This window comes from Macaca thibetana, chromosome 11, assembly GCF_024542745.1.
Source record: "Macaca thibetana thibetana isolate TM-01 chromosome 11, ASM2454274v1, whole genome shotgun sequence".
Classification (NCBI taxonomy): Eukaryota; Metazoa; Chordata; class Mammalia; order Primates; family Cercopithecidae; genus Macaca; species Macaca thibetana.
In genome coordinates, this window is record NC_065588.1 from 88,335,148 (window position 1) to 88,344,315 (window position 9,168).

Consider the following 9,168-nt stretch of genomic DNA (forward strand, 5'->3'; position numbering starts at 1 on the left):
TGTAACAAACCTTCACATGTATCTCCTGTATCTAAAATAAAAATTAAAATTAAAAACATATGTATCTTGGGAAAGAAAATAATGACACCTCATAGACAATAACTGTTATGAGAAGAATTGGGATAAATTTAAAAATTACAATGCTAGATTGAGTTTAAACAAGATTATAAAAGACAGAGATCTGATTTATTCACCAACTTTGACTGTTAAACCCCAACATGACGGGGCTCCTATCTTAACAAAACCTGCCCATTATCTCAGCTTTATAAATCCTACCACATAGAAGACAGCAGAGATTCTGCATCTGGAAAATGAGAAAATATAAATATGTTTTTCAGGGCATCATTGAAGAATCAAAGAGAGATAATTTATATAAAAGCAACCTGAAAACTATAAAATGCATATGTCATAGCTATTATTATACTTATAAAGAGAGTTATGAGTTCTCAATAAATACTGGATGCTATTATGTGAAAACAAAATATAGTATAATGTTCAAAAGAAGTTATATTTGTGCACCACTTAAGAGTTTACAGGGAATTTTTATATGTATTATATCTGTTCACTCTCATACCATCTTTGAAGGAAAACAGGCAGGCAGCCAGTTATGTTTGTTTACCAAGAATAACTCTGAAGCTCAAGATAACATACATGGCAAAGCCAACACTAAAGCATTCATTTTCTTTTGTGATCTCAGACCATGGCTCTTTTATGCTTCCTTTAATAAAAGAAATATACATGTATGTTACCTTGAGCTTTAGTCTCTAAACTTAAACTTATCTTCGCTGTCCTTATCTTTCTTCACTGTCCATATCTCAAACTAGATAGTATGAGCTAGCTCCCCTCCTTTTTAAGTGAAAAGCATCTCAGAAATATGGAAGAAGCAGCAAATCAGTGCCACTCCCACAACATCTCACATACTATCTTCCAGGGAGAACTCAAACTAGAACCATTTATTTCAGGTAAGGCTTTGTGTCCAGAAGGCCATCATACCACTTAGCTATGCTGCAAAACAAAGCCTCTCAAAACTAAGTGGCTTCACAAGTCTACTATCACTCACAAGTTTATGGCTCAGCTGAGCAGTTCTGGTCTCATCTGAGCTCCCTTGTGCATCGGTGGTCAGCTGTGGCTTGAGTAAGCAGCTCTGTTGCTCTTGGTTGTGCTTTCACACATACTTGTGGATGGTTAGGTGTAGGCTGCTCTAAGTTGGCCTCCTCTGGGACAAGAGGTCACTTGTGAGCATTCATCCTCCAGGAGGCTACCTCAGGTTGTTTTTATGGCAGCAGCAGGATCCTGAGAGAAGTAATAAAAGTGAGTATAGCCTCTGGAGACCTGGGCGTAGAGCTGGCATGTTGTCCCTTCCACTGCATTCTATTGGTAAAAGCAAATCACAGACCAGTCCAGAGTCAAGGACTGGGGAAAGTAATTCCACTTTTTGATATGATAAGGTGCAAAATCACTTAGAAAAGGGAATGGATGGATATGAGAAGAATTGGAGAATTCGGGTTGTCATTGCAAACATTCTACTGTAGCCATTTTTATATCATGGAAGGGGGAACCCTAATGTCAGCACACTTGTTATGCATTTGCAGGGATTAGTTGTCGTCTTCAGCATGTTACTCAAGCAAGGAATTTGGTAATAAATCATAATAATGTATTTCTAATGCATCTTGGTATTCCCAGCACCTAGCATAGCATCAGACAAATTCTAAGTATTCCATAAGAAATAATAACGACAAAAGAAATGGGAGTGGAAAAATTACTCTACTAGAAACCAGGGAATCCGCTGTAGCACAATTCACACAGGACAAATCCCCTGTGCAACTTTGGAAGGGAGTGATTTTGCCTCACTAGGATTTCAGGAGACCGAGTTAACCTGGACATTCTCTAAGTTCTTTCTTTTCTTCTTAAATTTCAAAATAATAAGGTTGTAAGAACTCTAGAAATTATGTAGATCCCACTAGTCATTAGCTACATGGGGAGACTGAGACTAGGAAAGCGAATCACTTAGCTTAAAAGCACAGATGGTTCGTGCCAGAGATTAGAACTCAGAGCTCATGACTCCCAGCCCAGTACCCCATGCGCTACTCGAACACATTTTTACTCAGAGCGTACTCTGTGAGCCAATAGCATCCACATCCCTTGAGAGCTTGATAGAAATGCAGAATCTCAGAGCCTATCCCAGACCTATTGAATCAGAATCTGGATTTTTTTACAAGCTCTCAGATAATTAATATGTGTATTAAAGTTGGAGAATCTCTTTGTCTCCTAGTAAAAATGCTTAAGGGCTGAAAAACTAAAATAATGTATTTTGTTAGGGGAATGTTCCGTTGCATATCTTAACACCAAAACCATTTTTTCTCTGCCTCTCTCACTAATTCATTTAACAAATATCTCCTGAGTGTTTACTCTATATGAGGTGTTATACAAACATAAAGGGAAAGTTCTTGCCCTCCTGGAGCTCACACTTCACAGGGAAGTCAAAGCTCCTTCCTCTTTTCCTGCATCCTCCTTTCTCCCTCTGTGCCCTCCTTTTGCTCTTTACCTTCCCAACCTCCTCTCACTTCCTATTGTAATAATTCCTGACTAGGATCTCATTTCTGAAGTCGTTGGTTTAAGAGCAAAGCATTTTATTCATTTGAAATTCCAATTTCAGAATAGTGATTTAAAATGTTGGAAAAATTTGACTTGGCTCATTTCCAAGCAGCTTACATTATAATATCAGCATGACCCTAAAACCGTGTATAAAGAAGACTAAAGCACTCTGAACACTTTGTGGGGAATTCTCTATGAATACAGTACAGGTTAGTCATACACTTTAGTTTTAATTGTTTTCTAATGAAGTCTTTTCTCTAGGAAGATACAAGGTTGGAAAGCTGAGATACTGGAAAGCTGAGATACAATGAAGAGATTTTTTTTTCCTGAAATATTTAGCCAGCACATCTGCATGTATAATAAAACGTTTATTTTCTCATCGAGAAGGAAAGGGAAAATGTTAAATATCAACAGATTATTTTCATTCAAGAATCTTGTATGAAACACAGACAAACAGAAATCTAGTAAGTTAACTTTTTTTTTTATTAAAATAATGCCAGATGCAAAGCTAACTATTTTCTGGTGAGTAATGCAGGATGGAGTCTTTGCAATAAACAGCTGGACCACAAGTCATGGTGATGTGATGCTGCTCAGTTTCGCTGAGGCTTAGACGCCTGGCATTTTAACTTCGACTGTTTGAAAGTATTACACCTTTCTTTTTTCGCACTCTCTCACAGTTCTAAAAAGCTCTGAACTCATTTCATTCTTCTTTTCTTCCCTTGTCTTCTCTCTCTTCAAAGATATTTCATGATGATTCTGCTTTTCAAAATCAAGACTGCTTGAACTTTAGCTGAGAGTAATGAAATACCAATCTTTTGCACAATGGCAACTACATCCCTTTTCTGCTTTCTTGGGATAGTCAGAATAGCAACTGCCCAGCGTGAACAATGGGACTACTTCTCAGTTCTGAGGGATTGGCTGTTGCTGAACAGCAGTGCATAGAAATAATCCTTGGCAATCCCATGGGTGACATTTCTCATTCCTTATCACCCATGCTGCACACAGCCGGAACTTGATAAGACACCCAGAAAGAAGATAATGGCTGCTATCAAGCTGTCTAGGTAGAAATAATAATAATAATCTGTTTATGGAAGAGCAGCTGTCCTATTGTTTTGCATTTCATGAAATCTCAGAGTCAGAACCCTCTCTCCCATGCCAGCCCCATCCCCATTTCTCATGCCAATCCAATCACTTTGGGATTTTAATGATGGGCATTTTATTCCCTGATCTTTTGATACAATAGACAAGGATGCATGTAAATCTCCCATAATCATATCCAGTCACAGGATGTGCTTAAAAGACTAGAGAAGAGACATTGTATTGGAAGATTTGAAAGCTGGGAGGACTTTGTAATGAATATAGGCAAGACTGGTATTCCTTTTTAAAATATGCACAAAATCCAGAATTACTGCAAATGAATAGTTCAGTTGTCATTCCAGTCTGTAAGCTTAACCCCCCAGGGTTAAGGTAGGTAGGTCTCAATTTCTCAAAGTGAAGCCCCCAAGAATTGTGACACTGTGGTTGCCAACAAGGCGGGTCACAGCTATGTTCACTGCTTTTTATTTGTACTGAACAGAATAGCCAAAGGCTTAGGAGCAGCCTGGGAGTAATGTCATTGTTCTCCTTTCTTTTGAGCCAGATTGCTCTCCTGGCTAGGGAAATACGCGGTCACTTTATTTACCAGTGTTCAGATCACGCATTCCCTTCATCACTGTCACCTTCACAGAGGGCAGTCTGTGGATGTTACTTTCCTGTCTTTCTCTGTCCACCTATCTCCGGAGAAAAAAATTAGGCAGCCATGCCCCTCAGGGTGAAACAAACAATTGAAAAGGAGCAAAGATGTCAGTTTCTTTTTGCCTCCATTCAATACTCAACCACAGCCAAACTTACATTTTCGTTTCTAGAGAGGCTAGACACCTTCATTCCTAAAACAGTTATCCCACAAGGGTCCCACCATGGCAGAGAGCAGCAGGCCAGTGTTGTCTTTGTTTCTCTTTACTGAGGCTTCCTAGAAGTCATCACAACCTCCAATTTACCCGGGCTGAGCTCACTTTCTCCCTGTGACTCCTTTGAGTTAGGCATGGAAATAGCTAAAGGAGAACAAAGAGGAAAAATATATGGGCTTGGTCAGTGGAGAAACAGCCTTGAAGAACTTCCCACTAACTAGCTACAGATGTCTCCTTTGCACCTGAACAAGTCTACATCTTGTCCTACAAAACAAAGTCACACCCGGCTGAAGTCTCTCTCTCCCTCCCTCCCAATATACCTCCCTCCCTCTCTCTCTCTTTCTCCTCTGCAGCCCCTACCTTTTCTCTCTCTGCTGAGTGAATATCCCACACCCCAGAGGCATAGCTCGACCACGACTTGCCCTATGAGGCCTTCTTCTATCCTCTCCCACTTCTCCCACCCCGTAAGAGAATGAGTTAATCATGGTATTTTGTATATAGCTATATTATAGCCTTTTATGTTCTGCATCATATGCCTTTCTCGCCAACCAGAATGAATTCCAATAAAGTAGGTAAATGCCTTTGTATCATGTTATTCATCTTTGGGAAGGCAATTTAACAAAGTGAATAAGGAAATGGGTTTTGCATCAGACAGATCTGAACGCGAATCCTAGCTCTGACATTAACTAGCTGCATGCCCTTGAGTTTTCTGGGACTCGATTTACTAATGTATAAAATGGGGCTATTTCATAAAGTTTTTTAGGTAACTGAAATATATGTATGTAAAGTATTTGGCAAAATGTTGATATGCAATATGTTCATAATTAATGGTAGCTATTATTATAATTAATTATAATTAACTTGATATTATCAGCCTCTCATAATAAATTATCAATAAATACATATTGAAGGATATGGTAAAAGAACAAATGAAATACACATACTATATATACATATGCATATATACACATACTGTATATACATACACATGACAGTGCATATACATAATCATCCTTCCGTGACAAATTGCATTGCTCTCTGCTTCTCTGAGCTCTCAAAATGCAATCAGTGGACCTACAGAGGGTATATGAGAGAAGGGAAGAAACTGATCACAAAAGAGTTTGCAGGCAATGCTCTTTTAGTGGTTGTACTGTAAGCAATGACCTCATGAAGCACATAGGTTTCCCTCTTGCGTGCCAAATTTGCCACCCTCCTTCTGACACCTGGGCAAAAACAGAAAAACATCATCCAACCCTTGGATGATGATGTTGATAATGATGATGATGATGACGATGATAGCTAACATTTACTGACCAGCTTCTATGTGTCAGTCCCTCTCTACTCTCCCACAATAGCCATGGGTTAGGTAACATTGTTTTCATTTTACAAATAATGCAAATGTGACCTCAAGAAATTAAGAAATTATTTTAGTTTATTCTGAAAATGGGTGGATGTTTCAGGATCCAAACCACCACAAGAAGGTAGCAAGAGCTGCGTGCTTCTCATCCATGACCAGGCAGGCTAACAAAGGGAAAAGCAGAGGTGATCAGGTCTGTGTCCGCTTGCCGGAATGAATCATGGCAGAATTCAGGAAGCAAGGAGATGTGGCCTTTGACTTGCACTTCCTTCTCCCAGTAGTCTTTTTTTTTGTGTTTTTTTTTTGTTTTTTTTTGCGCAAGTCATTATAAATCACCTGGTCTCACACCATGAAGGACTGTAAAGTCCTGGAAATGTCTGGATTCAGACTTGGCATTTTCCCTCCTAAGACACCAAAGGGGTTAATGTCTGGCCAGTAATCAAAGTCTGGCAGCTTCTACTCCACACATAATAGGCATTGTTGCTCCTCAGAGTTTGTCTGTTTTTTCTGGCAGGCGTTACTGTGTGGAACCAATTCTAAAACAGAAAAGGAAAGAGTCAATCTGCATTTTTTATGCACACATGCAACAAAACATAAGGCTGGTCATAGAACTGTTGTTTTGCTAGATTTCCAGGAAAGTTTTTGGCTTACTATTGAGAGATGACTTATTGACTTAAAATTCATCTATTTCTACCCCTAAAGGGAATTCATTTATGTATGTAAGTGAGACACACATAATATCCTAAGGTGCTGCCTTCTCTCAGATATGAAGCAACACATTACAACTGTATTAGCTGATAAGTGAACTGTGGCTGGCCCATCCATCTGCATAAAATCCATTTGTGTGACATTATTAATGTGCATGCTCATCAACCTTCCCAGGTCACTTGCAGTCTCAGGATATGTTTGTCATTCCCACCTGATGGGCCCCCAGATGTTTCCATCTGAAGCCACGTGAATATGTCTTACTAAGTCACCAATACAACAAAATCCCATTACAAAACACCCACCTCTATTCCAGTGGAAAAGGCCAGGTTTTCTTTTTCTTAAATTTCCAATCTGTCACGAATCAACACTTTTGTATAAACCAAAATCATGCACTTAGATGTCAAAATAATACACTTAAGATGTCAGCAGCATTCTTAAATTGTTATAAAAGTTTCTAAATAGTTACTCATAATTTCTGTACTCACCTTGTCATGAACCAATAACAAGTAGTTTGCAGGTCAAACTCGTCCATGAACCACACTTTGCTAGACCACTTTCTAGATAAAAGTTTCCAAACTTTTTCTATCAAGGATGAGAGGGCAAATATTTTAGGATTTGCAAGGCATGACTCAATTCTGCTGTTGTAATATAAAAGCAGCCAGAGACAATAAGAAAATTAATGCACTGTGTTCAATAAAACTTTATTTATAAAAGTATACCACATGCCAGATTTGGCCCACCAGCTATAGTTCACCAACCCTTAGATGATGATGTTGATAATGATGATGATGTTGATAATGATGATGATGATGACGATGATAGCTGACATTTACTGACAAACTTCTATGTGTCAGTCCCTCTCTGTTCTCCCATTATAGCCCTGGGTAAGGAAACATTGTTTTAATTTTACTAATAATGAAAATGTGACATCAAGAAATTAAGAAATAATTTTAGTGTATTCTGAAAATAGGTGGATGTTTCAGGACCCAAACCACTGTCCATAGGCTCATACTATACCACACATATATAATGAGTGGGGCATCTTTTTCACAATTAATGAAAAAGTTTACAAATATTAGTATAATCTTGGTCATCTTCTTCCCTTTATCTCCCCACCCATCATCCACCTCAACAGTACTAAGGTCTTAGTGAACAATCATTCCAAAGAGTCTGTATATGGAGCCAGAGGCAGGCATGAATACAGTCTAAAACAAACACACTCATTCAAACATACATTTGTTCATTCAACAAATATGTGTTGGGTGCTTACTCTGTATCAGGCATGAATCCAAGCAATGGGGCTATAAAAGTGAACAAAACACACAAGAACCTGTCCTTAAAAAGCTTACATTCTAGTATGAGGAAGTAGACAATAAGCAAATAAATATATTATGTTGGGTGTTAGGAGTCAGGGTTCGAAGAAAAATAAAGCAGAGTAAATAAGAGAATAGAGAGTGACAAGGTGCTTCTTTTTAATCTAACTCTTTTAATATCTCTTCTTCACCAACTAAGATATGTACACTCCCAGCAGAGCTGTACTTTCAAGTGTATCTACTAGGTATAAGCACATATTTATAAGATGTTTTTGTACCTTATTTGTACCAGTTATTTTCACCATAATTGTATAGAAAAAGACACTGAGAAAGAAACTATTTCATTAATTCATGCTGCAAATATTTATTGAGCACCTATGTTGGGCCAGGTGATATTTTTAAAACAGGGAATCCAACAGTGAGCAAAATGGATAAAGCTGCTTGCTCTCATGGACTTCTGTCATAGGCAGGAGAGTGGGAAAATGAACAAAAAACATAATAAACACACATTAGAAGGTGATATGTAAAATGGAGAAAAGAAACGCACAGCAAGATAAGGAGATCAGGAGTACAGAGGAGAAACGAACAGGTTATAATTTAAAATAGTTTAACAACTTTCCCTTGATCAGGTAGTATGCAACTAAAATAACCCCCATTTGAAAATCAAGCCCTGGTTTTTAGTTCACTCATTCCTACAGTCAGTGTGTCATCAACTAAAAGAAAACACAGGATGTTTTGTGTTGAATGTTCTATTTAAGTCCATAGAAAGAAATGTTATTCTTTCAAAGTCATTTTTGCCCTTCCCTTTCCCTTGCTTCAGAAAAAAATATTAGGGAGCTGGCAGCTGAAACAATGTAGGGATGGGAGAGGGGAAAGGAAGGAAAAACTAAAGGCCAACATTCACGCCGGGTGACTGTTTTAACAAGGATGTAGCTGTGGTCCAGCCCTCCTGGATCCCAGGACGACCTTGCTAAGAAGCCCACAAAAGCAGTGAGGACAGACAGCGAGCATTTTCCATTAAATGTGGCATTCACTTTTTTCAAAAAGTAATGAGATGTTAATATAGATTTGAATTTTACTCAGATTTAATCTGGGAACAGAGTATTTTTCTGCAAATGTGAAATTTTTCTAGGCTTTTAGGAAAATGTCATCCGTATAAAGGCTAACTACTGTTTTACATATAAAACTGCCATTCTTCATTGGTTTTTCAGGAAAGAAAACATCTGATGATACAATGAAATATTATTGC

General features: G+C 38.2%; 1 long non-coding RNA gene across 1 annotated transcript; it reads right to left on the reverse strand.

Moving 5' to 3' along the window:
• Nucleotides 1-2,944: 2,944 nt before the first annotated feature.
• Nucleotides 2,945-8,650, reverse strand: LOC126931709 (uncharacterized). The gene is made up of 3 exons (XR_007717906.1): nucleotides 7,092-8,650; nucleotides 5,528-6,434; nucleotides 2,945-4,685 (listed from the first exon to the last, which is right to left on the reverse strand). It is a non-coding gene; the product is annotated as an uncharacterized LOC126931709 (long non-coding RNA).
• Nucleotides 8,651-9,168: the final 518 nt, after the last annotated feature.